The following is a 7,319-nucleotide window of genomic DNA, read 5'->3' on the forward strand; positions in this document are numbered from 1 at the left end:
ATGAAATGTAAGTTCAAACTAGGTAATTAAGTAATTTTTTTTTTAAATGGAGGCCATTGGAACTGAGGTATCTGATAATCTGGAAAGGGAGTATAAAGATATTCCCATTAAGATGCTTCAGGCCAGGTAATGAGAATGACAGAGATGGGTGATGTAGTAAATCAATAAGAATAGTAGGAGAATGTCTATATGTTGTTTACAGGTGACTGACACAAGGAATAAGAGAAAAAATGCTGTAAAGGAATCTCAAAACAATAAATTATTAATGGAGAGCAAGGAATATATAAACTGTCTCTCTGGAAATAGAACATGAGAAAAGAATTGTCAAGAATTAAAGCATTCTGAGATTTAACCCTACCTGCAGGTAGCAATTTAGCTCGCTACACACAGCTTTCATTGATGCTGGCAGAGGAAACAATATTCCTTTATATCTATCCAAGTTCAAGTGAAGTTGCTCAGTCGTGTCCTACTCTTTACGACCCCATGGACTGTAGCCTACCACGCTCCTCCATCCATGGAATTTTCCAGGCAAGAGTACTGGAGTGGATTACCATTTCCTTCTCCAGAGGATCTTCCCAACCCAGGGATCGAACCCGGGTCTCCTGCATTGTAGGCAGACGCTTTACCATCTGAGCCACAAGGGAGGTCCTAGATGTACATAGATACAGATATCTAAAGATATATGGATAGTTTTGTAGCAATAGTAGTACCCAGAGTATTGTCATTTTCTCATGTCATTTCAGGACATGCAATTCCTTCATGAGAATATGAAAAGGGTAACACCTGCACCCTCAGCAGTTTGGAAACACAGAAGAGGAGGAAACCTGAGCTTTGGGAACCTGATTCTTTTATAACGGGTGCTAAACATGCCTGCCCTTTGCTCTGAAGGCAGACAGTATCTTCCAAGGCAGTTTGCTATACAAATAGCCTTGAAAAGATCGTCTAGAACAAAGGCAGCCAGTGCCTGTATTCACAAGATATGCAGAAATGCAAGAGACCCATGGAGAATTGTCTCTTAACAAGTATCTTCATTGGGAAAAGATAGAAAGGAAGTATTACCAGGCAAGAAAACTAAAAAAATCAATGCAAGGAGATAAAAGTATGTCACCATACTTACATAACTTTAGCCTCATTTCATGACAATTCCTTCTCCTAGGGATTTTTTTTTTTCTTTAAGCTAGTATGTTAGAGCTTGGGGCTTACCCAGCTTCTTAGAGACTTCCCCCTCCTAGGCCCCATACTCATACTCACCTGTGAGACTCAGTGTTTCTCAGACTCCCTGTTGGTTTATTCAGTAACGATCATCATAAAGCATGTTGCTTCTAACTGAAGGAAAGGTATTTGCTACTTACAGAATTTTGGAATTATTATATCATTCCTGTCTACTATCTGTTCATTTGTGCACAAATTACTCCCAGCTCTTAGCTCACATACTTCCACAATTTACAAAACTGACATGGAAGTTCTGTTTTTCTGAGAGTTAATATAAAAGACTAGGACTGAGTCATATATGTTTCTTCATAAAGTTAGAGACTAGGGATAGTGGAAATTTAGAAAAAGAAAGCGTTACTATAAATTAGAAAAATCACATATTAAAGCAACCCACCAGCATCTTCTTTGATCACATAAAACATTTAAAATAATTCCACAGCAACCGAACATACTCATAAATAATCTTACCCATGTGATACCACAAGCTCTGTAAAACACAACAATTTTTCACTGCATAATATGAGAAAAATCCCTGAGAAAGAGAAGGTTTGGTCCCAAATTCATATCTAATCTACTTTGTGAAAACCATCTGGGTTTTCAAGATCATTTGATGCTAAGCACTGACTGGGCTCAAAGTCTGAAAGACTGACAGTGTTTTACTTTTCATTTGGAATAAACTGTAAGCTCCTGTTATCTTTCTTACCCTTCCAGAAAGAGGCTAAGAGTAAAAATTAAACTTTATTATTTCCTTTAGGCAAGGACAGTTTCCTTTTTATACAGGCAATAATAATGGTCACTGTCCCATAGCCCGACATAGTATGCCAGGTGTCAGAAAAACCAGACCCTGACAGTAGTCAAAGCAGTAAAAACAGATTTTTATTCAGGACTATTTCAATAGGAAAAAAATATCGCAGTATAGAACTGGGCTTAATTCTGAATACAAGTGAAAAAAAAAAGGGGGGGGATTTATAGCCAAGGAGAAAAGTAGAAGGGTCAGTGGATGGAAAATTAACTTGGAGGGTAGCATAACTCTTGCTACACCAACCTAACAGGGTTCTTGCTGAAGGCAGGTAAGGGTGATCAGATATCACCAGGGAGATGGTGGGTGATGAGGAATTTGGTCACATGTCAAGAGTATGCCTGTGTTTAGCCAGTGGAGTTCCTGGCTATACTGACTAGACAGGATTCTTACTAGAAATAGACTCTACAAGAATGGAGACAGAAGCCCAACGGTCCAGTTTAGTCAAGCAGAGGATTCAGAAGAGCCTGACTATAGCATTTGGTCAAGGAAAGAATCTGTCACAGGCATTCATATAAGCCACACAATAATACCTTAAGACATATTCTGTTATTTTCCCATTTTAAAGATGTGGACACTGAGGCACAGAGAGATTAGCAACTTGTCCAATTTCCTATGGCTGCTGCTGCTGCTGCTAAGTCACTTTCAGTCATGTCCAACTCTGTGCGACCCCAGAGATGGCAGCCAACCAGGTTCCCCTGTCCCTGGGATTCTCCAGACAAGAACACTGGAGTGGGTTGCCATTTCCTTCTCCAATGCATGAAAGTGAAAAGTGAAAGTGAAGTCACTCAGTCATGTCTGACTCTTCGCGACCCCATGGACTGCAGCCCACCAGGCTGCTCCATTCATGGGATTCTCCAGGCAAGAGTACTGGAGTGGGGTGCCATTGCCTTCTCCATTCCTATGGCTAGTAGGAGGTAAAGCCAGGATTTTTTTTAATTGAAATATAATCAAACCACAATATTATAAGGTGTACAACATATTGATTCAATATTTTTTATAGATTATGTGGATATTATAATAGTATAATATTACAAAGTTATTTTATGGATTATGTACCATATAAAATTAGAGATTGCTAAGTGGCACTAGAGATAAAGAACCCACCTGCAATGCATGAGACCTAAGAGGTGTGGATTCGATCCCTGGGTCGGGAAGATCTCCTGGAGGAGGGGATGGCAACCCAGTATTCTTGCCTGGATAATCACATGGACAGAGGAGCCTGGCAGGCTACCATCCATGGGGTCACAAAAAGTTGGACAGGACTGAAGCAACTGAACACAAAGGCATGCACCATACAGAGTTATTACAATACTCTATACTTCCTGTGCTGTATATTACATCCCTGTAACTCATTTATTCTATAACTAGTCATTTGACCTCTTAATCCCTTTTACCTATTTCACCCACCTCATCTATCCCTCTCCCCTCTGGCAACCACTAGTTTTTTCTCTGTATCTATTAACATTTCTGCTTTTAAAAGGAATATTTGAACCCAGGCAGTCTAGTTCTAGAGTCTGTGCGCCTTGCAAGGACATTACTACTAATAGTGGCATTTATTGAGCGCTAACCACGTTCCAGTAACGGGACTAATTGCTTTGCATGCTTTAGCTCACAGAAGCCTGAAAACAACTCTGTGAATTTGGCTTCATTATTATTCTCATATTACATATGACCAAACTGAGGCTTCAGGAGATCAACACAGGTCATATAGCTAGTAAGTAGCAACAGTCACATGACTAGGAGTAGCAAAGGTAGGATTTAAACGCAAGGTTTTCTTATTCCAGAACCCATATTCCTAACTTCCTCTCTCTGATCATTTTTTTTTCAGTTTTTAAATATGTATAAAGCTTCTACTAGGCAACATGCAAGGTACTAGGGCTATAAGCAGGAGAGACCGACCTTCCTGCCTTCACAGAGCTTAGTCTATGAGAAAGACAAGCAACCTGTGACAATTGCAACCTAGAAGAATAGATACTGAACAGGATTAGTTACAGTGCAGTGGGAGTAAACAGGAGGTCCCTAACACTGGTTTGAGAGACTAAAGAAGGCATCCCAGAAGTCACAGAAGGTGTGGACAGCAAGTAACTTCTAAGCACAAGTCTGTATTGCTGTGAAACACGGAAGGGGCAGGGGTTAGCCAGGTGGCCAAATTAAAGGACATGTGTTCCAAGCTGAGGAAAGGGCCTGGGTAAGGACTCTGAGGTCAGTGTGAAAAGAGCACAGGGTGTGAAAGAACACACTGTGATGTGCTGGGGAGATGACAGGAGATGGGAGCATGAAGGGTCTTGTTGGCCATTCACGCTTAATTCTAAAAGCAGCAGGAAACCAATGAAAATTTCAACAAGGAAAATAACAAGTTCAATTTGCATACTGGGATGACCTCTCAGACTGCATCATGAGAACAAGTGTCTGGAAGAGGAGCTAGACTGATGGAAGGCCAATTATGAGATGGTCAGGAACACAGGCAAGTGGCAGTTACAAGAGCAAGATGTAGGTGGATTTGAAAGTGATTTCCAAAGTAGTGTGAAATTTCCACGACTTGGTAATTGGTAGAGCTGTCAGAGGAGGAATCAGATGACAAGCAGTTTCTAGCTAAGAAATCTATTCAAAAAGGAAGGCAGTATAAGAGAAACAGCAGCTTTAAGAGGGAAAATAATTATTTCTGTCTGAGAAATGCTGAGCTATGGTGCTCAGGGGACATCTAGATGAACAAGTTGTTTATCTGGTCGGTAAGATTGGGGCTCAGGAAATTCTGAAGATAAAGATGTGGGAACCATCCTCACACAAATAAGAGTTGTGACATCACACAGAGAAAGCATGCAGAGTAGGGAAGAAAGTAAGAATGGGAAACCAGTCTTTAAAGGTTAAAAAAGGTTTCAAAGAATGACTAGCCCTCCAGATTCGATGCACAATACTGGAAGCTTGGGGCTGGTGCACTGGGATGACCCAGAGGGATGGTATGGGGAGGGAAGAGGGAGGAGGGTTCAGGATGGGGAACACATGTATGCCTGTGGCGGATTCATTTCAATATATGGCAGAACCAATACAATATTGTAAAGTTTAGAAATAAAATAAAATAAAAAAAGAATGACTAGCCTTGAGATGTGAGGAAAGCCAGGTGTGGGCATCATGGGAGTCAGGAGAAAAGATTTCAAGAAGGAAGGAGTGATCACCATACCAAATGCTGCTGAAACAAGAAGACTGAAATTACATCCAGTGGGTTCACTAACAGAATAGATTTTTGTACCTTAGAAGAATCTGCTATAAGACAATTGCATTCCTGTCTTTTATAGAGCGTTGAAGAGGCTTTCCAGATGGATCAGTAGGTAAGGAATCTGCCTGTGATGCAGGAGACACAGGAGACATGGGTTCGATCCCAGGGTCAAGAAGACCCCTTGGAGGAAGAAATGGCCACCCACTCTGATATTTTTACCTGGAGAATATTATGGACAGAGAAGCCTGGCAAGCTGCAATCCAAAGGGTCACAAAGAGTTGGACAGGACTGTTAGCTTAATTTGTGTATTTGTATAGAGCTTTGAGGAGAGGGAAATGGCAACCCACTCCAGTATTCTTGCCTGGAGAATCCCATGGACAGGGGAGCCTGGTGGGCTGCTGTCCATGGGGTCGCACAGAGTCGGACACGACTGAAGCGACTTAGCATGCATGCATGCATTGGCGATGGAAATGGCAACCCATTCCAGTATTCTTGCCTGGAGAAATCCAGGGACAGAGGAGCCTGGTGGGCTGCCAACTATGGGGTCGCACAGAGTCGGACATGACTGAAGTGGCTTAGCAGCAGCAGCAGCACAGAGCTTTGAAGAATTTGTGCTAATCCCCTGAGTTTGGGCAGCATGTATGAGTGAGGGCCTCTGGGAGCAACAAGAGGAGAGAAGAATATTCACATTTTTAAAAGTATGGAGGTCAAAGGGTGGGAACAAGGACACAGGTGCTGTCTGGAAGCAAACTTGTGTAGAGACTAATAACATGAGGTTGTCAACGCTGGGTTCACAGGGCTGCCACTTAAAAATGGGGTGACCTTGGACAAGTTATTTAACTTCTCTTTACCTTCTTTGCCTCTCAGTAAAGCAGGCTGTTGTGAGGTTTAAAAGAGCTAATTGTTGTGATAGGTTTCAACAATGTTTGGTATACAATCAGCATACTGTGTTAGTTCCTCACTGTTTCATTTTCTGGGGTGTGTGTAAACCTTAAAGAATTCTGATGAACTCTTTGAGAAGATGAGCCACTAGCACCAACTGAGATTGGATTCACTCCAATCTTGGCGGGGGGGAAAGTATTTAGAGGTAGAACTATTTTGATCTAAAAGGAAAAAAGCGTAGGGGTAGAGAGGACTAGCCATATCACTACAGGAAGCAGTGAGGTCTGTGAAAATAGACCAGGCTTTGGAAACTACCTACAGCCTACAACATAGCTTGTAAACAAAACAGCCGCACCCATACATAGTGTCTATGGCTGCTTTCATTCTACAACAGCAGGACTGAGTAGCTGCAACAGAGTCTATACAGCCCCCAAAGCCTAAAACAATTAGTATCTGGCCTATTACAGAAAAAGTTGCCAACCCTTGATATAATCAATACTTTCAAAGTATTATGAAAGCACATAAAGAAAAAAAAATTAAGACATTTGGTATTTTAATTTATTGCAAATTCTATATAAATTAGTTGTATGATTTGGCTGCTCAACAGTGGCATTAAACTATAGTTCGATTGCTACAAATATAGGATCCAGAATGATGGAGGAAATAGCTGACCAAGCTAGAAGTATTATGTTGAGCTGGAAGCATTCTAGAACAGCATGGTCCAAAAGAAATTTCTGCAATGATGAAAATGCAGATACATCTGGCCAATACAATAACCACCTGTGGATATTGTTTGAATAAGGAACTGAATTTTAATTGTATTTAATTTTAAATAACTAATTTAAATCTAGCCACATGTGGGTAGTGGCTATCATATTGCACAGTGCAGATATGAAGCATTTGGCATCATAGATGTACTTGTGTAATAAAAAGAAAACAGTTTAATTCAATAGAACCTATTAGTCCTTTGTTCTGCAGACATAAAAGCAAGATTCAATTAAAATATAGCAGATATATAGATGCCCACAAAACTAAAATCAGTTCAGTTCAATTCAGTCGCTCAGTCATGTCCGACTCTTTGCGACCTCATGAATCGAAGCATGCCAGGCCTCCCTGTCCATCACCAACTCCCGGAGTTCATTCAAACTTACATCCATTGAGTCGGTGATGCCATCCAGCCATCTCATCCTCTGGCGTCCCCTTCTCCTC

The 7,319-nt window shown here is 41.1% G+C and overlaps 1 non-coding gene across 1 annotated transcript; it reads right to left on the reverse strand.

Moving 5' to 3' along the window:
* Positions 1-572: 572 nt before the first annotated feature.
* TRNAC-ACA lies at positions 573-644 on the reverse strand. Its single transcript has one exon. It is a non-coding gene; the product is annotated as a tRNA-Cys (tRNA).
* Positions 645-7,319: the final 6,675 nt, after the last annotated feature.

This window comes from Bubalus bubalis, chromosome 2 (assembly GCF_019923935.1).
Source record: "Bubalus bubalis isolate 160015118507 breed Murrah chromosome 2, NDDB_SH_1, whole genome shotgun sequence".
In the NCBI taxonomy this organism is placed as follows: Eukaryota; Metazoa; Chordata; class Mammalia; order Artiodactyla; family Bovidae; genus Bubalus; species Bubalus bubalis.